Genomic DNA, 27657 nt, shown 5'->3' with positions numbered 1-27657 from the left:
AACTTCGCTATAATGTCAGTATATATCTTATAAGTAAGACCAGATCAGTATATGTCACTCGGAATAAACTATAATGTTGTGACGCCGACTGTCGCCATGTTGAAAATTGATTTAGAGAAGGCCTTTGAATGTGTATGTCATGACAGTCCGTTTAGGATCCTCGAATATGCCTCCCTTGGAGATGTGATTGGAAAAGGGGTTAAAATCTCATATAGAAACTGCACTGCTAGTCTAGTTAACCGAGAGCTTACACACAGAATTCTGGTTAGAACATTCGTGCGCAAGACTCCTTGTTGCCACCGTTACTTTTTGCTCTGTACCTTGAGCCACTTTGCCTAAACGTAATAAGACCTGTACTCGCGGTTCTGAACTTTAAGCATGAGAAATAAAGTATTGGCCCATGCAGATGATGTGTTAGTTTTTTGTAGCGACCAGAGCAGCATCGTATATATGATGTCGGTTGTTCGCAGGTTTTGTGATGCAACTAATAACTCCGTTAATCTGGACAAATGTGCGGGCCTTTAGCGTGGGACCTGAAGATCAGAGCCTTTGTTTCATGCAAGTGTAAAATGGTCATGTCCCTTCCAAATACCTAGGCGTTTCTCTTGACAAGTATCGAGAAACGGATGACTTTTGGACGGAGGAAGTTCAAGGACTGCCCACGAGTACCCAGAAATGGTCGGGAAGGATCCTTTCTATATTCTCGCGCTGAAACAAATGCAATGTATACTTCGTTTAGAAAGTGTGGTATTTGTTGCCGGCCCTTTCGTGCTTAGCATTCAAAAATTGGCTGTGGTTTATCTCTGGTTAAACCTGGAGTGACACTATAGCTACAGCTGGCCGAGTGGAATTCGCTCAGTCGAATAGGAAAGTCAATCTTCGCCGCTCCATTTCGCTGGACGTTCCGTCTTTATCTTCGTCCCTGGACGTGAATTCACTCTCTCCCGGCTCCCTCCCGTTCTCCACTCCTCCCCCACTCGGCTTCGCCGGCGCGCCGCGCCGCCGGCAGCTGCTCTGCACGACGTGACCAACCACGTCACCGGCCACGGCGCCGCCACGGTGGCCACGGTGCGCCACGCTGAAGGCTCGAAATGCTAGCGTAATGTAGGCCCACGGCGCGCACACCAGCTGCTCCCTCTGGCGTTATTCCACTCATGTTCACAACTGAACGGGCAGGCGGCGTCTGTTCCGCCGTCGCCGCAGCGGCAAGGCGCGCGGCGCGCACAACAGCTGCAGGCTCTGACGTCACTCCGCGCATACGCACAGCTGGCGGAGCGGTGGTGCCCCGGCTCAGCGCGCAGCCAGGTTGACCTTGCGAATCGGCTTATGTAGTGTAGCTGTCGCTAGAAAAGTTTCATCGCCTCTGCGCAGTTTTTGTTTGGCAGTCGTCATGGGAGAGGACTAAGCGTGATAATTTATTTCTACTGTTAAGAAAAGGGGATCTTTCTTTGGCGCACTTGTATCTGAGGCAAGTGGTGTCAAGATTGGTTTCTTCGAGACCAACGCCATCTTACCCTGTGGACTCTTATACAGCCAAATTATGTTATTTCCACTACCGACGTGACGCGATACAGTGCAAGTCGATTTTTGAAAGAAGTGGTGTTTGCTTTCCGACTTCTCAATGCTCGCTTCAGTTGGGAATGTTTTCAAACGTCACGCGTAAGCAATTACTCAAAGCTTTGCTTGACTGTCCTCCCTGGGGCATTGTACCGACCTTTGTACAAAGGAAGACCAAGGCGGAAATGTTTTAAAAAGAGAGAAAAATTGTGGTGTCAGCGGTTGTGAAGACAGTTTTCTTCAAATTACAGACTAGTACACTGCCGGTTAAAACACGGTTGGAGGACAAGGGATTGTTTTTGCTCTGGGTTGCTAATTACATGTGTCACAAACCAGAGTCAATAGCATCCATCTTTATCGATTGCTGGACTCTCTGCTTTCTTGGGACGTTCTGCAGCGGACAGTAAAGAAAGACTTACTGTTGACGCCGCATGCAATACGATTCCTGGCCGTTGAGCGGGATCTTTATATGCGCGACGTATTCTTCCTTCTTGGCTGCACAGTATTTGGCGAAGCAGTATGGCTGTACGACAACGCTATTAAAATGCGCGGTTTGTTCGTGATTACTTCCAAGACAACGTATTGTATTTAATCTGCGTGAAGTGTACAAGAAGATAGTAGTAGTAGTAGAAGACCTTTATTCAAAATTTACAGACCGAGCATGTCGACCGCCTGGGCGACCAGAAGTCGCTGTTCTTCCTCCCCTTCAGCGCCAAGCCAGTCGAGCCAGGTGGTGATGGATAAAGAAGGTGGGGGGTAGGAACCCGACTGCTGAGCAGCCGGGCAATAGAAAAGGCAATGGGCAAGGTCCGCATAGATACAGGGGCAGTTGGGACAGGACGGGTCCGATCGATACCGATAGAGAAAGAGGCGAGACGGGGTGATGACTGCATTCATTTGAACGTGCCGAAGAAGGCGAGCCTCCGGCACTGTGAGTGATGGATGAGGGGGAGGGTAAAGGCGTTTGTCGAGGCGGAGCTCGAGGTAGACCTCTTTTATGGTGCGGCGAAGGGTGAGTCTCCCACCGTCCTCCGAGGGCTTGGGCCAGGGGATCAACGGTGCCCGGAAAAGTGTGCCGCGGGCGAGCTGACGTCTTCAACGCTCCTTCCGCTGCCAACCCCACAATGCCCGACTTTCCTCCCGGATCACTGCTCTGCGGGCCGAGATCGTCGCCCACTGCGCCTCACTCGAGCACTCTCGTTAAGTGCTCTTTGTGACCGTCTTGACTCTGCATTGCACTCGCGATCCACATGGTCTCTCTTCAAATCCCTCCCTGGCACTAAGCCTGCCCTTGCTCCCACTCTAGCTAAAGCCCTCACTCAAGGGACTCCCTCCGATGTTTTTGATCAGCTCGCCTCTCTCTATCTCCCGCCCCCTCTGACACCCTCCTACCCGGTGTACTGCGGTGGAGCTAACCCCGATCTGGACCAATCCTTCACTCTCCGGGAGCTCGAATCGGCTCTCGCTGCTAATGCTACACGCTCGGCTCCCGGTGAGGATGCCATTACATACACCACACTTCGCAACCTTCCTGACTGCGCAAAGAATTCCTCCTTAAAACCTACAATGAGGCACGGGACAGCGGCTGCCTGCCCAGCTCCTGGACCTCCTCCATCATTTCTATGATTCCAAAGCCGGGCAAGCCTCCCTCTCTCTCTAACCTCCGCCCAGTCTCCCTGACATCATGTGTTGGTAAGACCATTGAGCGATTGGCCCTGACTCTCCTCTCTAATTTTCTCGAGACGAGGGAGTTCTTCCCTCATTCTCTCATCGGCTTCCGACGCCACGTCTGTGCACAGGACATGTTTCTGGTACTCCAGCACACGTTTCTGTTACCTACCCCCACTCAAATTCACGCACTTGTGACCGTCGATGTTCGCAAGGCCTTCGATGGTGTTTGCCACGACCACATCCTTTCCCAACTCGCCTCCCTAGACTGTGGCTCCCGCATGTACTGTTATATCCGCTCATTACTCTCTAAACGTGTCGCTCGCTTTCGAGTCGACACCTATCTGTCCGACCCCCACAACCTCACCCGAGGCACTCCTCAGGGTGCTGTTCTCTCTCCTACCCTTTTCAATCTTACTATGACCCCTCTCGCCTCCCAGCTAGCTGAAATTCCCGACCTGCATCATATATTTTACGCCGATGACATCACTCTCTGGTGTTCGTCTGGCTCTCCCGGTCACGTACAGGACACCCTGCTACGTGGCCTAGATCTAATCGACTCCTTTCTCACCACTGCTGGCCTCTCTCCTGCTCCTGAAAAATCCGAGCTCCTTCTTCTCAACCATTCCTCATACCAGCGCTCACACAACCACTTGGTCTCTCTCCACCTTTCTGGCTCTCCCATTCCTGTCGTCACGCAGTGCAAAGTTCTTGGCTTTCCTTTGCATGCAGCCAAGAACGTGCAAGCCCTCTACCACGCTGTCACCACCTGCCACTCCGTAACTCACCCCCTGCGGCGCGTGGTCACTCGGCGCTCAGGTCTCCACGAGGCTCATGCGTGCCGAGTTGCCCACGCGCTGGCCGTCAACAAGGTCTTGTACTTTGCACCCTGCGTTTCCTTGAATCAGACTCAACTTAACGCTCTTGAGACTGCCCTTGTGGGCCTCTACAAGGCAGCTCTCAACCTCCCTATCACTACCTCTACTGCCAAGATCTTTGCAACAGGCCTCTTTCATCCTCTCCGTTCTCTGCTCTCTCTCCATCATGACTCGCAGCTTGCCCGGCTTTCCCTTACCCGTCAGGGTCAGTGGTTACTGACTCAAGCGGGTATCTCGCCCATTCCCTGCGCCCCGTTTACCTCTCCTATTCCCACCCCGGCTCACAAGGAGATATGTTTAGGAGACGAGGTTATCAGTCTGATGGGTCAGTTGTTTTCCTTGAAGTGATTCTGAGTGTCTGATGTGAGCGAAACGCACATCCGCTCCTGACATTTGACTGTTCAGTGCAAAACATTATCTTTTTGTGACCTACCGTAAACTGTGAAAACAGGCAAAAAAAAAAGACCCTCTGTGGCCTATGCGTCGTGTGCCTGCCTGGCAAACAGAGGGTCTGGGTTTAAACCAAAACGCAGGCGAGTTTATTTTGTCAATTCCGTTTCAATTTTGACACCTTGCTTTCACTCCTAGGTCGCGGCGAAGGCTTTTCGGCCGATGCAGCTGTATACGCTGTTGCGAAAAAAAAACGAAAAATGGGCGCTTACCAGACAGGGCCTCCGAACCAAAAGTCGTGCTGTGAAAATGCTTGGGCATAGATGCCGAAGCTCGTTTTGCAAATTCTTGCTATTCATCGTCGCGACTGTGCCTTCGAGGGCGGTGGCCACTGTACTCCTCATTCGGAATGATCTGTAATTAATGGCAGCCACCATACTCAGATCCCAAGCGAGATAATACCGGCGCTTCAGATATATAGCATACGCAGTGACTTGGCCCTTTCAGAAAGAGAGATTCGCTGCCTATGTCTTTAACGTCTTACAGGACTTTAATTTTGTGGTTCGGTGCATTAAACCCCGTTATTGGTTTTCCTTTTTTTAGGAGTTTCTATGCATTCCAACCGGTCTTGAGAATAAATTTGATTTGGAACTAGTGCTTCTCCCTCGTCTTCCCTCCGTGTCCTCGCCTTTCTGCCACACATGGTAAATAATACACCAGACGTATACCTCACCCGCGTTCGTTTTTCCTGAAAGCGCAACAAATATGATGTCTCGTGATGTTCGGTCGCGTTTTAGGTGGTTTTACTAGCTTATGTTGCACATATTGTGATCATTAATATTTACTTGAAGTGCGGCAGCGCAACAGCTTGCTTTGCACAGTGACGTTGATAGTCTAATGTCCAGAGATCAGGAACCAGGGATCTGGATAAATGCCAGAAGTATGTGTTGATGTTTTTATAATATCACCTAATAGTATTGACGCGAATTCTTTTATTTATAAGGCAAATGAATACAGATTTTTGAATTTATGCAGATTTCTTCACATCCAGCTGGATGCTACATCGAATCGGTAAACTGACCATCCGGAATTATAGAAATGCTATTAGGTAGTTCCCGATTTCTCCAAAACCCTAACGGATCGTGAAATGTCGCAGCTAGTGATGCTTTGGGGAAGGTTTGTACGCTGCCAGGTGCGATTGTGCCGTGGCACTATGTGTGATTTAGGAATACCGAGTAGAGGGCACGGTAGGTTTGTCTGTAAGTGGAGTGGCAAGTAGTTTTTCTTATTCATTCTGTGTGCTGTGACTATTATTTTGTGAGGCAGAACGGTGTAAGATACCGTACACCTCGTGCGCACCTGCCTGCCTTTCTGGTCTAAGAGAAAGGCAAGAAAATGTGATTCCTTTGCGCAGTGAGTGAAGCGAACCCTACGTCTTTCTGACCTGGCTAAGGGGCGTAATATTCACATGTAATATTTCTACACAAAATATTTTAATGTATGTCTTACAAAGGCGCCTGGTTTGTTTGCCTCTTAAACATATTTGTCCTAGAACAGTTAACTGTTGCAGGGTAAGGAAAAACATGCAGTGGTTATTGACTCAAGCGGGTATCTCGCCCTTTGCACTTTCCCCGTTTACCTCTCCTATTCCCACCCTGGCTCCCAATCTTCGTATCCTCCCCCTCTCGACCAACATGTCCCCCGTCCTGCACGCCGGCCGTCGCCACGCGGCCGCGCAGCACCATTCCCCTATCTTTGATACCTAGGGTGTAGCCTACACGGAGGCCTCCTTCGTGGCTCCTCGTGGTTCCTGCGGCTATTCCCGGTACCATACCCACCTCCTCGCTTCTGAAACCCACACCAGCGGGCCGTATCTACGCCCTCCGGACGCATTGTCCCTCGAGATCCTCGCCATTTCGCAGGCCCTCCAGGCATTTGCCCTCCTTCCCTCTCTCCAAGAGTACACAGTCTATTCAGGCTCACAAGCCGCTATACGCCACATACAGAAACGCACCCTAACCCCTTCTCTCCAAAAGGAGATCGAACGAGCGGTCTCCGCACTTCAGCCTTCCATTGTTTTCCTCCTCTGGGTGGCTGGGCATTCAGTGATTGACGGCAATGTCTGGCCATTTTACCCTTTTATTGGTCCTCATATAAGGAAATATATGTATATATGGTCGTATATGTCCTGATATGCCCAAGTCCCTATATATTCATATCATGATTGAACTCATATAAGGATATATCTGGCATATATGGCCTGATATGCCCAATTCTCTATATATCCATATCATGATTGAACTCATATATGGATATATCTGGCATATATGGCCTGATATGCCCCATTCCCTATATATCCATATCATGATTGAACTCATATATGGATATATCTGGCATATATAGCCTGATATGCCCAATTCCCTATATATTCATATATGGATTGAACTTATATATGGTCCTTATATAGCCAGATATGTCCTATCCTTATATGACCATATCTGATGGAGCCCATATATGGGATTTCTATATATGGTCTTTATATACCCAGATACGGCCAAATCCGTATATAGCCATATCTGCGAACAGTCATATATGGATGAATATACTTATATGGGCCATATATGGCCAAATATAGATAAATCTGTATATGTCCATATTTGGCTGGAGCTTATACAGGGTGTTTCACCTAAGACTTTCTGCAATTTTTAAAAATAAGCTATTTGAATTAGATGCGCGCTTTTTCTGGCATAGCATTGTCAGTGGTGTAGTACATCATAATGCAGCTAAGCCATGCTAACTAGAAGGCGTGTTAACCAATATTGAATAGTTAACTTTTAAACTATTACCGTTGGGCTCCTTAATTATTGATAGGCATGTAGCCCACCGTAAGTAATGTCCATATGCGTTTTTAGAATTTCGAGAACGCCATTATCCTCGGCGCTGTGGCCCAACAAATTTTGGCTATTTCGACGAATTAGGTTCACTGGAGAGGTTGCTTTGCCTGCAAGCTTCTCAAACCGCATGTATTTTGGCGCGATGTAGGCGAAATTTGTTGGGCCACAGCGCCGAGGATAATCGCGTACTCGAAATTCTAAAAACGGATACGGACATTACTTACGGTGGGCTGCATGCCTCTCAATAATTAAGGAGCCCAACGGTAATAGTTTAAAAGTTAACTATTAAATATTCGTTAACAAGCCTGCTAGTTAGCACGTCTTAGTTGAATTATGATGTACTACACCACTGACAATGCTATGCCAGAAAAAGCGCGCATCTAATTCAAATAGCTTATTTTTAAAAATTGCAGAAAGTCTTAGGTGAAACACCCTGTATATGGAGCTAGTTCTATATACGAACATATACTGACAGATCTGCACATAACCTTATATACTTTTGGTTAAATGTTGAGGGGAAATTTCCCCTAAGGCGGAGCAGACTTCCATTAAGCTATTAATTACTTATTCGCATCCATCCAAGCACAGTCATACACTATGTCCCCAGACCAGGACGAATCTTTTTACGAAAGAGCAAAAGTTTCTGTGGAAGCTGTGTCGGGTCCCTTTGTAGCCGTGTGACTGCTTGGCGGAATGTAAATGAGTGATTACTCCCTTATTAAAACCTTATAAGCTTTCATATGGAAATATATAACAAATGGCAGCCTATGTATATGTGCCCTCATACGGCGAGATCTACCGAAGGAGACGGTACAAAAAAAAATTGAAGAAATCCAACGATTTGCGGCGCGCTTCATCTGCAATCTCTGCAAGCACCTAGGCTCCCCTTCTCCAATGTTGCAGGCTGCTACTTTAGAACAACACCAGCATCACAGCCAGTAAAACTATTCTCATTCGAGTTCTGTACTGCTCGCTCTCAGTGACTGCCTGCAACAGCGACGCGGCCTTCTATCACATTAGCCAATAAAGAGTGAGCCTGGGGCGTGGCGTCTCCAAACAGTGATGGAGGGCGACCAAACAAAAGATGTAATGAAATTAGTTACAACCATTGCAGAATGCTGTCATACATATGCCGTTATCGCCACATGCAGACGTAAGCGACTGTGCAGTACGTCCTTACCGCTACTACTTCAGATATGTAATACAGCTTAAATTTTTGACGCAGATTTTTTTTAAAACTTTGAGAGATACGTTGGTGCTGTGTAGGGGGGTTATACAGGATGATTAACATTATGTAAGCGATAAACTTGATTTAATAGACGATTAATTAACTAACATTAACTAATGAACATTTCATTTTGATTCTAAGGGGCAATATTATGTTGCCAAATTAAAGGCCGTCATCGTAAAAGGTGAGCCCAGTTTCTAACTTTTTTTTTAATTGGTATAGGGGTTTGAAATATCGAGCGCCAGATTTTGCGCATTTCAAAGCTCGCTGAGTTGGTTTACCCGCATTGAAAATGCATAAAACTGTCGGTCACTTTTTTATGCATCAAACACGGACACCGTTTGTGTATTTTGTGATGTAGAAAAAGTTTCTTTGAATTCGGCGACGATACGACGCGCAGCGACGCGTTTATGAATATCCGAAGCGGACAAGGCAATTCACTCAGCTTGCAAGTGTGCATGTTCAGTATTTCGAACCACATTAACGATTACGAAAATTTAAAAGCTAAGGTTATCTTTTTTTACTGACGGCCTTCATTTTCGCGATACAGACTTACGCCCCAAGATCAAAATTATGAAAGCTGATTACTTAAATATAATTAATCATTTTTCAGATTATTGAGCTCTATTACGTACATAATGCCCGTCTTGCTGTACGGTCCACCTTCACTAACCAAACCGACATATCTCTCGCACTTAGTAAAATATAAATCTGTAAACGTTAAAAAATGTCATCCAATACATCTCTAAGTGCTGCTTTAAATTGAAAAACCACTCGGTTTTATGCTGCTCTAAAGCTCCTGATAATCATATAGCATAGGTAACACAATTACCACACAGAAATTGCGCAGGAAATTTTATTATTGGGGTACATTTAATGGTCTTGTGGTTCTATAGTTCTGTACGCTTCTTATCGTCGATGCTTTTCTTTCTCGCTCTTTACTTCGCTGAGTTTAGTGCCCACGGCCAGCAACAGCAGCTTTCCGGAGAGCTCCCGCCCCTTCTTGGTCGGCAGGGCGGGTGTGTAGGCTGCGTGGGAGATAATTTTGAGCGATCATGATATAAATCTGCGCAGAACTTGTGCACATGGCCACAGTAGCATAAGTTGAAGAATTATGCACTGAATCCGAGACACCCTACGGTAAAATACATTGTGGGATATTAAAGGTGCCCTGCGACGTACATAAAGCATGGGTTCTTTAATCTTTGTATGCAGAGTAAGGGACATTGTGAGTCCTGAACGCGCAATGAGATCACCGAAATCATAATATTTGATATTTTAATCGTCGCTAGAAATGCTTGTTTCGAGCCGATGGTGTCGCAACGCGGCGGCCATTTGCGGCAGCGGAAATGAGATGGCATCTAGATAGAGCGCTGCCTTTCTCATTGATTGGGCGTCCAGTTTGCATATTGTTCCTTCATACTTGTGAAATGGATCCAAGTACTCTGAGTACTGAAAGCTTTTTCGCATGCCACAAAAACTGGAAAGAAGCAGGGAAAGCGAACGAAAACTAACAAGAATACAGCTAGGGGCGACACTTTCCATTCCGCTTCAAACCTTCATGGCGGCCAGCGCTGTTCAAATAACTTTGGCTCAGACCAGAACGCGCGCGCGTCGAGACCGGCCGTGACCATACCAAGACGGCAGCGAAAAAAAAAGCCAGTCGACACACCTTGCCCAAAATGTGAACTTGTGAAGAGAAAGGCCGGACAGGAGACGGGAGTCGAGTTTGGGGGGGAGGGTGGCTACCGCTGACAGCCTTACAGTCCGACTAAAAAAGAAACTTCGGGGAGCTTCCTTTGTCGTTAGTCACCCCTGCACTTACTACGGCGTCGCGTACACGGGGGGAAGACGCCGTCAAAATGCGAGGCTGTCTACAGCCCCGACAAAGCAACAACTGCATGCACGCTTACGCTGCGTGGGCGCTAGGCGCGGTTCTGATTTGTAGCGCCCAATCTCGGTACTGGGTGAGTGAAATGGGAGAGTGAAATGCGTTTTCGTCTGAGCTTTTCATTTCGAATTTTCAGAGTGGAATAACTTTCGCTTGCATGCTCCGATTTCAATAATTCTTTTGCTCTGGTCTCTGGAACGCATGATGAATCTATTTAATAATATTAACTGGTACAGAGCAAATCATCGCGATGCCCCTTTAAAAACTTAGCCTCATGCTCTTTTTTTCGGGCTTTACCATTAAAGTTTCCTGGCACAACCGCTAACGGAAACAGGTATACGTCAATTGTTTCTGAAACACGTTCGTTCGCACTAACCACCCGAAATAAAACGCGCACCAGCTCTTCATTCCACTGCTCCTGCTTAGTTGTAGAGCGCAAGCCTTGTGGCAAATGTAATGGGGCCATTGTAGCCTAATTGGATACGCAGAACGCAGAAATGCTGATCCCGTGTTAAAATAGAATTAGCACTATTACTTACGACAATGAAAAGGGTTCAGTTCCTGATACGTGCATATGACAGAATCCATGACAGGTTGTTGTCTACGTCTCGTTACTTAGAAAAAACATCCCTAACTAGCCCCGCAATGTGCTTAGCGAGGTTAGTCTATGTTTTTTGCGTTACACAATTCATATCATGCACTTGAACTACCGCTGGCAGGAACGCAATTCGGTGTCGGTAAAAATTTCGCTACTGAAAAATGAGAGATTACTCTCCAACTGCACATAGAAATAAATCATGCATTATGATACCATTTAGCTTAATTTATAGCCCTATCATCAAAAACTGCCGACGGCATTGACAAAGGTAGCCAACAAAGCAATACGGGAAAAACAGTAAATGGTTGTTCACGCTTACCTGAAATATTGATGATTGCAGGTTCACAGAAACTTTGGTATTTCCCGCTCACTTGCACCCTGGATCCTTCCGATGGCTCATCATCCCATGCATGCTTGGCGCAGGTCACTTTAACGACGTCAAAAGTGTCTTCTTCCTCAAAACGCACAAGTGTGGCGCTGTACTATGATTTCAAAGGGAAAACAAGTGGATGCAACAACGGGTATAACCGGAAATTGCTCGCCCGGCACGAAAGTGCATAGCACACTGCAGAGTCCGGCTTCTAGCTCTGCGCAACAGACGACAGTCAAGGGTGGCGCCACCAATGCCTTCCTTAGTAGATATCTGTGCATATCTGTGCATGTCAGATATCGGCACCTGCGCACGGGCGCTCGCGCGCGCGTCAGAAGCGGGGTCCGGTTTACAACAATGGGAGGACCGCGGGGGCTCTCGGGGACTCTTTTTCTTCATGGCTTGAAGCTCTTTCAGCCTCCCCTAAATTTTCTTGGAATCCTTGCAGCTCCCAGACCATCTCTTGTTCACGGCTTGACATTTTTTTCAGTCGGCTCCAGAGGGGGAGCGAGCCAGCACCAGGAGCATGGAGGTTCATGCCACTTTTCGACGCCCGTCGCGGTGCGTGCTGGGCGCGCAGGCGCTTCGCGTGTATGCCTTGGAAGTGTCCATCGAGATGGGGCTTTATATCGCGTGTGTCTTTATCAAAATAAATATAACCAACGATACCCCTACTGCGTCGTGTTTTCGGATCACTCTGTAGGACGTATTATGTAAACCGAACCGAATAAATATTTCGTCCTATCTACATAAACCAATAAACCAAAGAGAGGCTTGATTGAGACCTGTTATATTCGAAGTGATTGTTTAAGCGAATTTCGAAAATCGCTAGCTCTCTGCTCCTTGTGCTGGACACTGCGCAATGAATTCGACCATACATCACGTCAGATACATCACAAAGGTCCCTATCGCCTTTCCTAGAGATTGATACGACGCGCAGCTTGACGTTTGCATTCGCTCGCAGATTTAGCATCTGCTTGTTCCGCAGATTCGGCACGCCATGCGTGAGCGGTCTTCTCTTCTTGAATGCCTATACTAGGTGCCCGTTGTGGCACATAATCACGTCTTTTTACATGTTTGTTGCTTTAGGACAGGGTGGATTACGGGAACGTTTCAGCTGGTTATCAAAGGTAACGGCGCGCCTTCTCTATCAAATATGTAGCTAGTCAAACGGTAATTTCCGTTTTGGACAAATAGGTTTCATGAGTTTTTTGCACACATAAATGATGTTGTGAAGGTGCGGTTTCACAATTTATATTAAGAAATGATTAGCGGTACACCACAGCGGTTTCTGTATGCAAGTTATTCGGCCAAGCGGCCGTATAGTGTGGTGGAATTATCACCGTTAATTTCCTAACAAACCTCTTAAAATTCTAATTACTTGTTGAGGCTTAAGTGCTTGTTTTTGTGAAAACACAGGCAGTCATTGTGTTAGGGCGTTATCTTTGCCTGAATTTTTCAAAAAACGACGCCGTTCTGAGGTATCTTCAATGTCCGGTTAAATCGACGTGATTACGACCTGACAAGAGTGACCAAGGGCGCCAAACTTTTCCCTGGTGTGATGACCAGGTGCATCTCGTGATGTTTCTTCGATTTCTCTTGCCTAGAATGAAACAAAACACTTTTCAGCTTCATCTAGTGCTCGTCGTCATGAACACACAAAAATCAGCAACAAATGCCTTCTACTAGGGAACAGCAGTTAGCATACTTCATTGGAAAAATTAGATCGCTGGTATATACTGTTTTGCATGCATAATTGCACGGATTGGGTCGGAATTTTTCTTTTTTGAGGGGGGGGGGGGGGATTTGTGTGCGCTGTACTCCATTGCAGCACGCAACAACATGTTGTAGTTCTTTGAGGAGAAGCAGAAGGCTGCAACGGCTATAAGAACCGAATTGCCTGATCTGAGGGTCGCTTTTCACTCCAAAGTTGAAGACGGGGATCGCCATCATCGTCATCCGTGATCAATTTTACAAGACAAAGAACCCTCCCATCGACCACCGAATAGCTGCTGTTGAATTCAGTCGGGCAGGGTCAGGCTACCCTTGTTTTTTGTCACATCTGCTCATCAGACATTCCATAAGCTTTGACTGTGACTCGCTGCCCTTGGAGTCCACTCTGCCACTCTAAACGCCGACCTTTGTTCGGCTCGTTACTTGGCCACCCTAAGCTCATTTTTCCGCATTTTGTTAGTGCTAAGATATGGATGACACCAGTGTGTTCAGTAATACTCTAATCGCTCCCCTTGATGTTATCGCTAGTATTTTCCTTGCCATGCCCAATGCGTGCTACACGGCTGCTTGAAATCCCGTCAAACCGATCGCCACTCGAGTCGACAGAGCTTTGCGGAAAATGAGCAAAAGATATCTTAGCGGAAAGTTGAGCACTCAGAGGCTCTTCGGCGTCCGGCCGACATTCGACGGTTTCAAATGCTTACGAAATGCGAACAGAGACCACCCCTGTCATTGGCGGTGGCCGTTATCTTGCCTCAGAGCCGCGTCCTGCAACTGCTCCGGCCCTCTAGATTTCGACATCTGCTGCTGACTTGTTTCTTCTCCTCTTTTTTTAGCACACTGCTTGCGTTGTCGCTAATTTAGTGCTTCAAGCTAATGACTCGTCATTCAGCATTTACAGCGTGCGCGTGAAATTTCAGCGGGAATACACAAATGTCGACTGCACTGCAGTACCACCGTTGTCTGCATACCTGTTATCGTTTGTATATGGCATAAAACGCAAGCTATGTTGAATATTCTCTTTCTGATGCGCGGATTGTAACTATGCTTGTTTACACAGCATGATCACTGCAAGAAGACCGGATGATTGCGACGAAACACTTGATAGCCGGAGAACTGGCGCTTCCCGTTCGTGGTAGATCCGCTTTCTTCCATACCACAAATACTCGGTGCTGAACTGCTTTATCCAGAAGCATGTTCGACGATTGATCGCATAAATGAAAATGATCTGATTTGTTATCCACGAGCGGCGCCAGTGGTCGACAGTTGACAGCTCCCTAAAGCAATGCTCGGCATGCCGGGTGACACCGGCGCTTCCCGCTCGTTCTATTTGTTCTGCGATATCAGCAATCCTCCGCTAAGGATTGCAGTTTCCAAAACTTCACTTATGACCATTTGCATTCGCCAAAACTTGTGTATTCGCTCTCCACAAAAGCCGAGACCACATACGCGAACACTGCGGACTAGCGCTTATTCGTCGAAAGCAAGGGTCTCATCGAAGCAGCTCATGACGGCGCTGGAGAGCTCGGAAAGCGCCGTGATATGGTATGGTTGCGTGCACAATGGACTTCAATTCAAGAGACAAAAGCTATCCTTCTATGATTTAGTATTTTTTTGCGGAAATATGGGGAGTCATCATACTAAGAAGCAAACAGAATGAGCGGGAGCGTCAGGTTCATTATAACTAGGATCGGCTATACAATCCAGCCGGAATGAAACGCGAACACGCATATCGCCTTCTTTTTCTACATTGCACAGAAGTATTCACTTGGAGCCAGTTAAAAAATATGTACTTAGGTAGATCCTTCACCCAGACACAGGAATCAGCCTAGTTCTGCACAACAGCTTAAAGTATACAGGCAAAATATTTTGTTTTGTTCACATGGGCTGTTCGCTTGCCTTGCTGTAGACGGAACAAAATGGGCTGTTAACATCTGACCAGTAAATAATCTACATAGCATTTTTTTTCTCACTTGATGTTTCGAATGGGGTTTTAATAGCCGAACGATGGCTGTGGTGTCCAAGTTAAGTATAGGCTCCATGCGCTGCAGTTTGGCGAGCACGAGTGACGTCATCTGGGTAACAGGGAAGGGGAACGGGGGGAAGGTGGACGTCGCTCTCTCGCTCAGTTTGCAGTCAGCTAGGAGAGCTCCAAGATATTCGCTCCGAAAGCGAAAACAAACCGCTAATTATGGGTGGCTCGACCTACTGCTGTGTTTATATATCGAAGATAAAATTACATCTCTTTCCATGGAGATCATGCATGATTGCGCATGCACATGAGGGTCCACTGGAACAGAGTGTATTTTGGAACTAAATTCATGAGTGCCAACTGGGAGCGGATTTACATAGTCTAGGGTGTTTTCAATGTGCCATCACTGGTAGGAGTCTAGGAGTTGCTTTGTTTCTTTGTGTAAAGAGAAGTAATGCGCCGAGTAATAGGCAGTGGTTTTGGGGGGCGTTCTTGGAGCGGGCATCTGTAGTTTCAGACTACGGTTTTTTATACATCTGTGTGGTTCAGCGGGTTAGGGCGGTTTTTTTTTACATGCATGCGTGCGCGTTGTGGGTACGATGTCGTTTTTCTGAGCGTGCTTTTGTAGTTTTTCACGATGTTTCGCTTACAAGTTTTTCTGTATGGATTTGTATCACGTTGCATGGAGCGGTTTAAAATTTTTCTATTGATATTAGTGAATTCCCGCCATCTAAAACCCTTTTCTTGATCAATAGAAAGAAAACTAGAAAGAGCATTACATTTTGTAAAGTAATTTATTGCATTTCACATCGCTAAACCCTTCCTGAAGTTTATCATCACAATGCGATACATCACGTCAAAATTCCTTTGCTGTCCCTAATTAAATGAATGCCCTGAGGAAATACCTAACACAAAAGTCCTGTAACATACTGAGCAAGAAATGCTTAGTCTTTTTGTTCACTTACACCTATGCTTCTCTGAGCGGAATACATGCACATAAAGCAAACCAGTGTTCATCCTGAGACATGCAGTATATAGCACTACCATTGTCTTTGTGTAGTAACGATGCGTTTTTCGCAATTCCAGCCGACCATGTTATGTATGCGGATGTTAGGTATGCGGCTGATTTCATTATGTGAATCAATTAGACACCTGTTCTTCAAACTGTAAGGGCTCTTAAAGGAGTAAGGACACCTAACTTTTGGGTGCGTGTTTTCTTCTTTGTAATGATGCGTGAGGCATTATTATACATGGAGTACCACGTGGTGTTCCTAGAATTGCTAAATAATTTATTATCGATTTTTTGTCTTGCTGTTTAAACTTCAATAACTTCACTATGAGTGGGACGTCAATGAGTGAGGCATGAAAAACTGCGATATAATAGCTGCGTCCTCGTTTTAATTCACTACAATGCTGGAGCCAGTCAGCCAGCTTCACTATCCGGACTTGTAACGAATGTAAAACAGCGATTATATTGCACTTTTTTCATGCCTGCTGGTCATTTCCGAAATTCTGTGCGGGCACGTCGCCGGCGGAGCGCATGGAGTCAGCAACGCCTCGACTGGTACCCATGCTGCTCGCGCTGCTGACACTCTTTCTTTCATTGTGAGCACGTGCCGTCCTGCTCGTGAGTGCACAAAAGAGGGGTTGCCGCTCGTTGTGAGTCATGACTGGAATGCCGCGACGTTTAGAGAGTGGAGAAACGTATTGTTGAGTCGTTTGCTGCCACAATAGTTCTCACAACATCAACAGCGAAGAGCAGCCAATGTAACTCTATAGATTTCCTGGACATATGTCCCACATTCCTGGAAAAAAAAAATCAATATTCGAAATTTGTAATCTACTGCTGAGGAAATTTTGGAGGTAACGGGGAATCTTTTCGATGTTTAGCAAAATCTTGCAGAACTTTTCCATCGCTCGCATCGAGCGATAACAAAAACATTAATAGCAAGGCAAAAAAAACAAAACCATGCAAGCATGTCGACGGGAGGTTGGTATAGTGAAATCTTCCAGTGTATAAAAAAAAATGCGTTCATACACTTTTTTCCATTCAAAAATGGTTTTCCAGGGAATTGTTGTCTGTGAAATGATTGAGAACGAGAGACAGCAAGCCTGGATAACTTCTGTGCGCAAGCTGAAGTAGGCGGTTTTCTCTTGCTAAATTGGTTTGGTATGTTGCGCGTGTATATTATTTCTGACGAATTTTCATTGTAATTCACTAAGCATGCAGTGTTTAGTCGTAGAGCTCACGCTAACGAAACTATTTTTTTTTCCTGTAGAGCCCTCCGCCGGTCAGGTAACGCAAACAAATATTTTGGAGGCTGACATCAACAGCTGCGTTAGGCAGACGCGTGTGAGGCAAGGTCAGTGATCGCCTCATTGTTCCTTTGTGTGACGCCCGGCTCAATTTCCAAGTTGTTTTGCTAGATGTAAAAAATGTCTCAAAGTAAAAGTAGTAAAGATATTAGCTTGCACATGAGTGAGCATTTTAATATAAGCGATGGCTCTGGAAATAAATTGTTTTGGGAATGCACGTGCGCTGCAATCGGCATTAAATTAACTGTACCAACCACTGCGCAGTGACTGACCAAACTAGCATTTTTTTTCTGTTAGCCGTAAGCGAGCAGCTGGTAAGCACATTTCGCGCGTATTTTCGTTTTTCTTTTCAGCCTCGCCTATCTTTATTTTACGTCCAAATCAACACATACTCGTTCTTATTCAGCGAAAAACGTAAAAAAAATCCAACTATTTGGCCAAAAAAGTTGCGTACATCGAACTGCTCAGCTACCTAACAAAATTAAGTATTTTGCGAAAATGTCCCTGCCATGTAAAAAAAGGTATTAAGCTCGAATTCCACGTCTTAAATGAACTTGCCATTTACTTGCGACACACATTTCGGCGCAACGGTGACGGCAGTTTCGTCAACAATCTGCTCCACGAAGTGGACCTGATGCACTGTCAGTTATATTTTTTTTTTCAGGTTCGGCGCAGAAAAAAAATATCGCTGACCACTCTTTCTTGGAACCTGCACCTGAGAGGGTACTGTCGCGATTCGGTCGTTCCAGCGACGGTGGCGGCGCCACGCGGCACTCCTCCGAAGCAGTAACCCGGTGATAGCATCACCGGAGTAGTAGGCCGCCTGCTTGCAATGGACGCCACGGACGCGACAAGAAGGAAAAAAGCGAGCAGCAATCGCATGTGCATCGTGCCGCAATGCTCGAATCGTGCCGTATCGGGGAAAATAAGCCTTCATGCCTTCCCTAAGGAAAAAAAAAAACTGAAGAAATTGTGGGCCATGAAGATGCGAATAGGCGAAAAGGTCACCGCCGAGATGTATGTGTGTAGCGAACACTTCAAGCAAGACGACTACTTCTGGAGCCACCTTGGTAAGTTTTTCGCGCCCATCGAGGCATTCAGTGGTTATGTTGCTGTGAATTTTTTGTGATGGTGCTATGATTTCTTCCAAGACGACAACCTAAAGCCTCGTCTACCGCGGCTGGAGAAAGGGGTTTTCCCTTCGTTGAAAGTACCTGCGCGGACACATGAAACTTCAGTAATTCCAAGACCGAGCAGAAGGAAGACGACAGAGGCCATTCAAGGTACGTAGCGGACTTGCGGGCTGTTGATTCAATCCAGATAAGCTTCCCATTCGCGCTGGCCTACCTTTTAACTGAACTCCTGTGTTTACTTTTAAGCGAAAGAATTTCCTCCTGCGCGTGATCTATGCCTTCACCTCGGCGCCTACATTCGCCAGTTTCTCGATTCATTGCATTAATGCGCTTGATACGCGGCGCTTTGTAGTGACATTAGCGGCTCAATTGATTCCACTGATATATTGCAAGGATGTTGCATATTCGCAAGTGTCGCTATTTTGTTTATTTTTTTTGCTAAATACGACTCGGACGGTATTGCTAATCTTGCAGGTGATAATCATCCAGCCAATCCAGCCGTGTCTCGGGAAGAAGCTTGTGCTTGCGCACCTTCAGTCGATTCATATGAAGCTGAAAACTGCGGTAAGTACTCATTTCAAAAAGCGTTGTACAATTTGTTCATCAATTTTTTCCACCGAGCTGTGCCTTGTTACCATGTTTGTAACTTTGCGGCCAGCACTGTACCAAGCTTAGTTTCATGGTGAGAGGCGACACGATTTTGTATGTGTTCTGTTATTGACCACAAGCACTTGAAATATCAGTTATTGCATGGGTATGTTGTTTCTGTATTCGTCATTCGGATTGTGTGGAGTCAGTGAGCAAATTGCATATGCTTGGCTTGTGAAATTATTTATGCAGAACTTTCTTCGTGTCTGCGTTCTACAGATCGACCTGTCCAGGACTGGCTTCCTGCACTAAACTCTTGTCCAGGTTTCCATGCAGGAAATGAAGAAATGCTCACAGGTAAGTTTTCATAACTATTACCATAACTATTGCATGAGGCACATTAGTTTCATAACATCTGTGGCAGCATGACATTAGCAGTGTTTGAGAGCTTCATTCTCCTCTTCGTTACCTCATTCTGCATCCATCATGAAATTCCGACACATGCCCTGTTCACCCTGGCATTTCTTTATCTCTACCACTTACCTCTAGATTCATCGTGCACCAACCTACCTTTCCTCTATGCTAATCTGGTACGTTACTTCTTTTGTTGCCCTGTTGCTGCTCAAATTCTCCTCCTTACTCTTGCTATTGAAGCGGCCTTGGTTCATCATCCTGCTGACTTCTTAAGTGCTTAATTTTCTACCAAATAGGCTACCGCCGCTCTTGCTGCTGCTACTACTACTAATGATAGTACTGCTACGTACTGCTACTAGTGCTGCTACTGCAACTACCACTATACTATCACCACTACTACAACCATTTGCCCCCACCATATTTTTCATTTCAGGACACAGAGAAGCGGAGATGCACAGCCTTCTCCATCAGTTAAAAAATACACAGAATGAGGACAAGGCAACGCAGGCTAACGTGCTGCATGATATCACACAGAAGTTTAGAATCACTGAACTTTTAAAGACAGACTCCAAACTGAATGCTTTCACCGGTATTCCAAGTGTGAACATTCTCAACAAGATTGTTCAGCTCCTGGAGAGGCATGAAAGAGACAACAAGTTGGAAGCTACTGCGAAGGATAAAGTTCTGTTAGTGTTTATTCTTTTGAGGCAAGCCATCTCATTCTCATCTGTTGGTGTGCGCTTTTGAATGCAGTGCATCATCTGTGTACAGGTATTTTGTTCACACACTTCCTCTTCTTGCAGCAATTTTTGAATCAGCTATTGAGTGGCCATCAAAAGAGGAGGTGTTAAACAATATGCCTGTGCACTTTGAGAGGTACAGTGGAGTAAGAGGGGTCATAGACTGTACGGAAATTGCAGTTGAACGGTCAAGTTGCGTGACATGTCGGTTGCTGACCTACTCCCAGTATAAATCGACTTATACTGTAAAATTTCTTGTATGTGTTAGTCCAGGAGGCACAATCACTTTTATTAGTCATGCATTTGGTGGAAGAGCATCTGATAAGGCGATTACAATGCACTCTGGCGTTCTCAACAAGTTTGAGTCTTTTACTGATGACATCATGGTTGACAGAGGTTTCTTCATTGACGATCTGTGTGCATCCCGTGGTGTGGGCATTATTAGGCCACCATTCCTAGGAAAGGAGAGCCAGTTCTCTGAAACTGAAGCCCTGAAAACAGCTGACATTGCAAGGGCTAGAGTGCATGTCGAAAGAGCCATTCAGAGAGTAAAAATATTCAGGATGTTGAATGGCACAATATTGTGGGAAATGCTACCGCATATTGATCAGCTCTTTACTGTAGCATGTGGCATGACAAACTTGTGTTCACCAATATTGGCCGAAGATAAATTTTTGTAGTGGGAGGCCACTTTATTCAGTGCTAAAACACACTGTGAATGCATGGTGGGCCACAATGGAGGGCTCTGGATTCATTTCAGCCTTCCAGAATTGCAGTGGACTGATAATCAAAACCTGCTATTAGATTTTTTGCTAGTATTTATATACACACAATATTACATAATTGACAAGAAGACGGCCATAGTTGAGAAAATGCCACTTGCTGTCTGTTTAATAAATATGGGTCATTTTACAAGAGGCATGGCCTCGGCTAGTTCTGTGCACAATTTTACTTTTTGGTCATGTCAGCAAGTTTGGGAAGTATTTTCCTAAAATACACGTACTGCAACTTGCCTAGCAGTTCCCGCATATGCTGAACATCTTTCGCCACAGGGATTACTAAGCTTTCTACCTTTGAATGTACGACAAAGTGGCACATGTCCAGGTTTAAAAGCAAAAGACCCAGCTGTACCTGGGAGTGATAAGAATGCTTACATTTCAAAGCAAAGTTTTCTCCATCTTTGAAAATGTATGTCAATTTTTTGTCCTTTACCAGCTCAGCAATGGTGTGATTTTTGCCCAACACTGGACACTTAACTTCAATAAGGGCTTTTTTTCCATCCTGAATTGCAACCCCATCAGGACTGTAGCCTAACCACGGTACCTTAGGGACAACTATGAGCCCCAGCCTGCTAACTTTAGCATTTTGCATGCATTAATATTCGCGAATAGCAAGCGGTTCATTTTCTTTGCCATATGCTGTTGCTTGGTTGCCAGCAAGAGTGCAGTTTTGAAAGATTCTTTCAACTTTTGTGGCCCATGTTCGACTCGCTGTTTCTTTAAAAGTGTACAATTCTCTACAGATGCTACCAGTTATTCTTTTTTTTCTTTCGCTTTGCCAGAATGTGCACTGTTGATTCACTGTGCATTCACGTATATGTTTTGCCCTGTCTGCTGTCAGGCACACCTCATTCTTGTAAAATTCTCTTTCTTTTGTAGTTAGCATGTCAAGAGAGAACATCCTAATTGACATTCTCATTCCACTGCTCATGTTTTCAAAAACTGAAAGATTGCATAGCCTCTCAGATGAGAGTTTGCAAGGTCATCTGAAAATAAACTGTCAATTGTACAAGGAACATCTGTAGTGTTTTGTGCTTGTAGAGTCTGTCGTTTTCTGATACGTGTCTTGTGCTTCGCAAGTGCAGATTCTGGTGCAGCTTCTATCAATTCCTTTCGAATGTCCTTTTGCACGTCTTCAGAGAATGTTTTCTTTGTTGGTTGCTGAACATGACAGAATGCATTCACTGGTCGTGGCTCCAATAAATTGCATGAGGTAACACGGTCCCACTGCTACTGAACATCGGTGCAAGAAAGTAGGTCCAGGCTGTCTTTGCTTGCCCTGAACATGGAAAATAAAAAGATAAACAAAACTGGGCTTTGCAGACTCTTGGTACTGTTTTTTATGAGGTCAAGCCCTTCTTACTGACAGGCAACCAAATGAAAACAGCTGAAGCACCTAAGATGTAGTTGCTACTGGCATGCTTTAAGAAAGCTCTCACATAGGAAATTATCTTTTTGAAAAGGTGATTACTGAGCTTCCTTTGCTATTATTTGTGGTCGCTGGGTACACAATGTGGAAATGTGTGGGAGGCATTCTCTACTGCATGGAACTCCCAAATGATAAACCAAAACAATATACTTACCGGTTCAAGTAAATCAAGGTGGCAAAAAAATGTTTGCATTGTCCGGAGAGTCCTGCCTTGCATGTGCATGTTCCCTAAAAACGAAATACAGTGGAGACGTTAGATGTAGTCACAGTGTAAATTTATGGATGGAACTGGCTAATATTCACTGCTGAAGTTTTACTTAAAATTACTTCGAGACAGGTACATCAACTTGAAGCATCGTCCCAAAGCGACTTCGGGTGTGAGTGACGCCGTTAATTTCGACCACCTGGGGTTCTTTATCATACTCTGACATCGTACTGTACACGGGCATATCGCCTCCATCGGAATACGACCACCGGGGCCGGAAATGCACCCGCGTCTTTCGGCTCAGCAAGCGAGCATTATCACCACTACGCCATCGTTGCGGCGAGTTTTTCGAACAGCTGCAAGTTACAGCCGCTTCATTTTTGCAGGCATGCGGTCGCGTGTAGTGAATGTTTACATAAATCACAAATGCACGGTTTCGTGCAACACACTCACCTTTACGGAGCCTGTATCTTTACATACTGCGACGTTTACACAGTGCGGTGGACCCTTCATCGCACTTGTCTGAAGGCAGAGCGATTCAACATTGACCACGGTGTCTGTAATGCTCTTGATGCCGCAGCATACGATGTGGCCGGCGTTGAATGTCGATTCACCTTCGATTACGCACCTTTGCGTCTCTTTAGCGAGAGAAAGTATGGTCTGCAACGAAACCAGAGGGCCTGACGCGCTTTGCTGCGCGAGACGCGCTTGCTTGCGACACCGCTCCATCACCGTCTCGTCCGCCATGTTGAACTGCCGTCGCGCCCCCTATAGTCGCTGGAATGACCGAATAGAAAGAAATGCGAACAGCGCGGCGCCCAATTCGAACACAAGTACGCTACAGACATGAATTCGAATTTCGCAGTGCGTAGGCAACATGCTGCTCACTTTATTTTCTATCGCCCTTGTACATTTTCCTAATCCTCTTAATCTCGTCAGCGTTCTAGCACGAAGGAAAAAGCAAGCGTCAGCGCAAACAGATTTCCAGGCAGTCAAACACGCGCAAAGCATGTGCGGAACTGGTTTTTTTTTCAAGAGAGAGGGCGTTACGCGCAACTTCTCAATGGTATGGGTAACAGGTCTGTCCGGTCAATTGTGGGGAGTCGCGGGAGACGGCGCTATGGTGCTTTTCACTCGCGCTTGCAACGCCCCTCTGCAAAGCTCTGGTTCCCTCGGTACCCTCGGCGTGCCTTTCGGAGCTAAAGAAAGGGGGAAAGTGACATGGACCTGGACTACCCACCCTCCAGCTATCTGCTGAGCACCGCCGAAGGCGGCAATGTGTTGCTTTTCTGCTGTTCTGGGGGGGGGTCTCGAGGGTCCGCTTTTTCACCGCCTCAGCAACGCCATCTCTCGCTCAGTAGGGTACGGAACTTTTTGCCGTGAGTGGTGGCTATATTCTAGGCACTATATGGTGGCTGACCGTGGACAGAGCGGCGACTCATTTATTACGCAAATAAAGGATGTCTTGCTTCCCCGTGACGGCCTGTCTCAGAACTGGCATCTGAATATCGGACGGCAGGGGAGGTTGGATTATGAAGGGAAGAAAAATTTAAGGAGAAAAGAAACAGATCAACGCGCATAGTATCAAGAACTATTTGCAGAAGATTTTTTACAAACTGTTCAGCTTAGCACAACAGTCGGAGTAGAATGGCGAGCTTGGTCAGTACACCACGGAGACTCGGCGGCGCGGAAAAGGCGATGGCTAAAAGATTTGCTTGTAGCTGTGGAGTTTTTCTCGTCTGCATTGTAAACGTTTTGCTGGCAACTCTAGATAGATTAGTTTCCAAATATTTTGTATTTTTTCTCTGACAATTATACTAGAGCGTTTTAATCTTCATCCCTGTGCCGCAAGGAGCGATGTGTTATTTACGCTCCTGGACAAGAAATGGCCGTATGCTGCAGTGGTTTTGCAAACGTTTGTTGTCTGGCATTACCGCAAACAATGCAGGTTTCCCAGTCCTTCAGAACGACATAGTTTTGGGGAACAGCGCCCAAAGAAGGAACGTACACCGCACCACCGGCTTGATGGTTTGAGTATTCATCACGTTTGCGAAGGGGCTGAGTTCGATCCCCAAGCGCTTGTTGTACGTTCGGGACTCTATAATCTATCAATGTTCCTAAAAACTACGATTTCGATCGCAACCAACTCGCTGGACTTGTAATCCACTTATTTAGACCCATTCAGGAAGGTTCAGTTCACAAGGAAGGTTCGAAGTCCACCCAAGATAGAAAGCGCGTATATGTATGTATTAGTACATTTAAAGCATAGCAAAGTTGAAGGTAATTTATAGCACTGTACTTTAATTCACCTTAGTTAAACACCGCTATGTAATAGCAGTCTAACTTGATTGAAGCCTCAATCATACAAAGCTTAGTACCTTGTTGTGCGGTGTGTTTCGCCATCTTAATTAACCAATATTATCATGTTTGACATAAAGTTAATTATTTAAGTTCGGAAGTATATGGCACAAGCACCCCACATATGAGGTAGGATATGTTCCATATCTGCGAGATTGTTTCCATATAAGGATTTCAAGGTCCCCATATAAAGAAAGAGCATCTATATAAGGACTCAAATACGACTATATATAGCAGTATATGGCACTATATAAGGTACCTTATGGCCGTATCTGCCCGTATTTGTGGTCTTATACGCCCATATATAGCAGTATATTGCGGCATATCAGGTTTCCCATGGTCATATCTGGCCGTATATACGACCATATATGGACCTATTTAACTGTATATGATCCCATATATGAGTATATACAGCCATATATAAAATATATCTGGCCCATATCTGCCATTTTCGTAAGGGGCAGTCCGTGGAATAAATAATAATGAAAAAAGAGAAAACCGAAGTCACTGCAAAGTCATGGTCACAGTAACTGTCTAACACAGCACTGAGTGCCGGCGACAAAAGACAAATCAGAAAAATAAAAACATCATCAAAACAAAAGAAGAAAAACTGAAATCACAGTCAGACAGTCAAGGACGCATTCACAGACGCGCCACGACGAAACCGCCTATGCTCAATAAAAAAGCACGGGGCTCTCCTCTGTGCAGAGCTTGGGGAAGAGAAATTAAAGGAAAGAGAGAAATCAGCTTGAATAATTTGGAATTGTACTACTTATGAGGTGAACCATTTGAGGGAGAAGAGCACAAGCAGCAGGGTCTCGGCGAAGGGAGAGGTAAACAGAGGGTGTGATGACCGATGAGCAGAGAGATTTTAAACGAGAAACTAAAGAAGCCGTAACGGAACAGTCCCGGAAGTAATGCCGGAGGTTTTCGCATAACATTCGACAGGAACAAGTTGAAGAGGGGGACAGGCCAAAATTTTTAAAAATAGAACGGAAATCTACCATGTCCAGTAAGTGAAGTAATAAGAGGATTCCTGGTTAGACGAATAGGGGGAATATTAAGTGTATCAGTGATCCAATTGAATAATTCAGTGTCACCTTTATTCTCGCGCCAAAAAATTCTCCATAATAGAAGTGAAGAACGATGTAAACGGGAACGCACGGAACGACGTGAAAGGGTAGAATCATGTAAATTACCAAAGTGCCCGGCACTACCAGCAGCTTGGTCGGCTAACTCGTTACCGAAAATTCCGGAATGACGCCGGATATGAAATAAAAGAAATGGGGCTAGAGAAGACAAACGATAGAGCTCTATCTTAATGGCAATAATAGTCGGATTGTTGCAAGTAAGTGAAGACAGTTCAGAAGAGAATCAGTGTAAAAATGTACAGCTGAATGAAAGGCTACAAGCTCAGCGGCATAGGCGCTAGAGGGTGGTTCTAAAGAGAGATGATGAACGTATACAATATTTTGTGCTCAGCTAAGAACAACAAATGCAGCACCTGCTGAGCGAGGAGTGAAAGACCCATCAGTGTAAATATGCCGGGCACGTTGACAAGAAAAGAATACAGCTTCGTGAGAACTAAGTTGAAGAAAAGAAAATTTGAATTTCAATGAGGGATCAGGGATCAAATAAAGGTTGAATTTGAGAGGGGTCATAAAAGGTATTGCGTACACTACGGATTGACGTAACGTGAAAAGCATAAACTCTGCGCATAACTGGTCTAGATAAATAGGCAAAGGAAGAACGTTTGCAAGAACATGAAGATGAGCGGTCCGCGTAGTATTATAGGCACCAGTAAGAGCCAGAAGGAGAATTCGTTGAAGCGATAAAACACGATCTGTTAGCCGAGAAAGGGGCAATGAAACCACCAAGCTGGGGCGGTATAGGTAATCAGCGTGCTTCTAGCGCCACGGCTCTCTTGTTATAGTTTATGACTGAACTGTACATGCGGAACCTACTAATACTTCCTTGAGCGGAAGTTTTATTTCATGTGACAGGTTCGCGGTCAAAAATAAATTCATCGTGGTAGTAAAGATGGGACTGTTGCAAACCAGCTCTAGTCCCCTGCCTTTGTGTTCCTCCGCTACATACATCTGCTCGCGCACTGCAGTGTTTGTGGTCTAATATAAGACGTTTACGCCAGTGTGCTTGTGGTCGCAAACACTCAGGGATGCAGCGAGCCAATAGAAGAGCGTAAACATCTTCGGTGCATTTCACAGACATATTGACAGAGTGAGAGCGCCACCACTCTTATGCAACAGATGGAAATTTCCATATAAACATATTTAAGGGGGCGCATGCTATGAAACAGAGCTCTTATTTCTGTACTGCGGTAAGTACCGTTAATAAGCAGAACAGCTAGCTTTACATTGCAAGTGATGCTTTTACGCTAGGGTTTCTGACTTTACACTAATAGGACCAGACGATGTTTGCTTGACTGCGTCGTTGGCCGAACCACATTTTCATAACGATGTTTTTGCACCAAAGCTGAAAACCTCTCCGCTGTATT

General features: G+C 45.5%; 1 pseudogene; it reads left to right on the top strand.

The window, feature by feature from the left end:
- The first annotated feature begins 18475 nt into the window (after positions 1 to 18475).
- Positions 18476 to 21051, top strand: LOC149360194 (uncharacterized; annotated as a pseudogene).
- The last annotated feature ends 6606 nt before the right edge of the window (positions 21052 to 27657 follow it).

This window comes from Amblyomma mixtum, chromosome 2 (genome assembly GCF_055824585.1).
Source record: "Amblyomma mixtum isolate Tamu chromosome 2, ASM5582458v1, whole genome shotgun sequence".
Classification (NCBI taxonomy): domain Eukaryota; kingdom Metazoa; phylum Arthropoda; class Arachnida; order Ixodida; family Ixodidae; genus Amblyomma; species Amblyomma mixtum.
The sequence above is the reverse complement of the archived record's forward strand: the minus strand, read 5'-3'. Positions and strand labels throughout refer to the sequence as shown.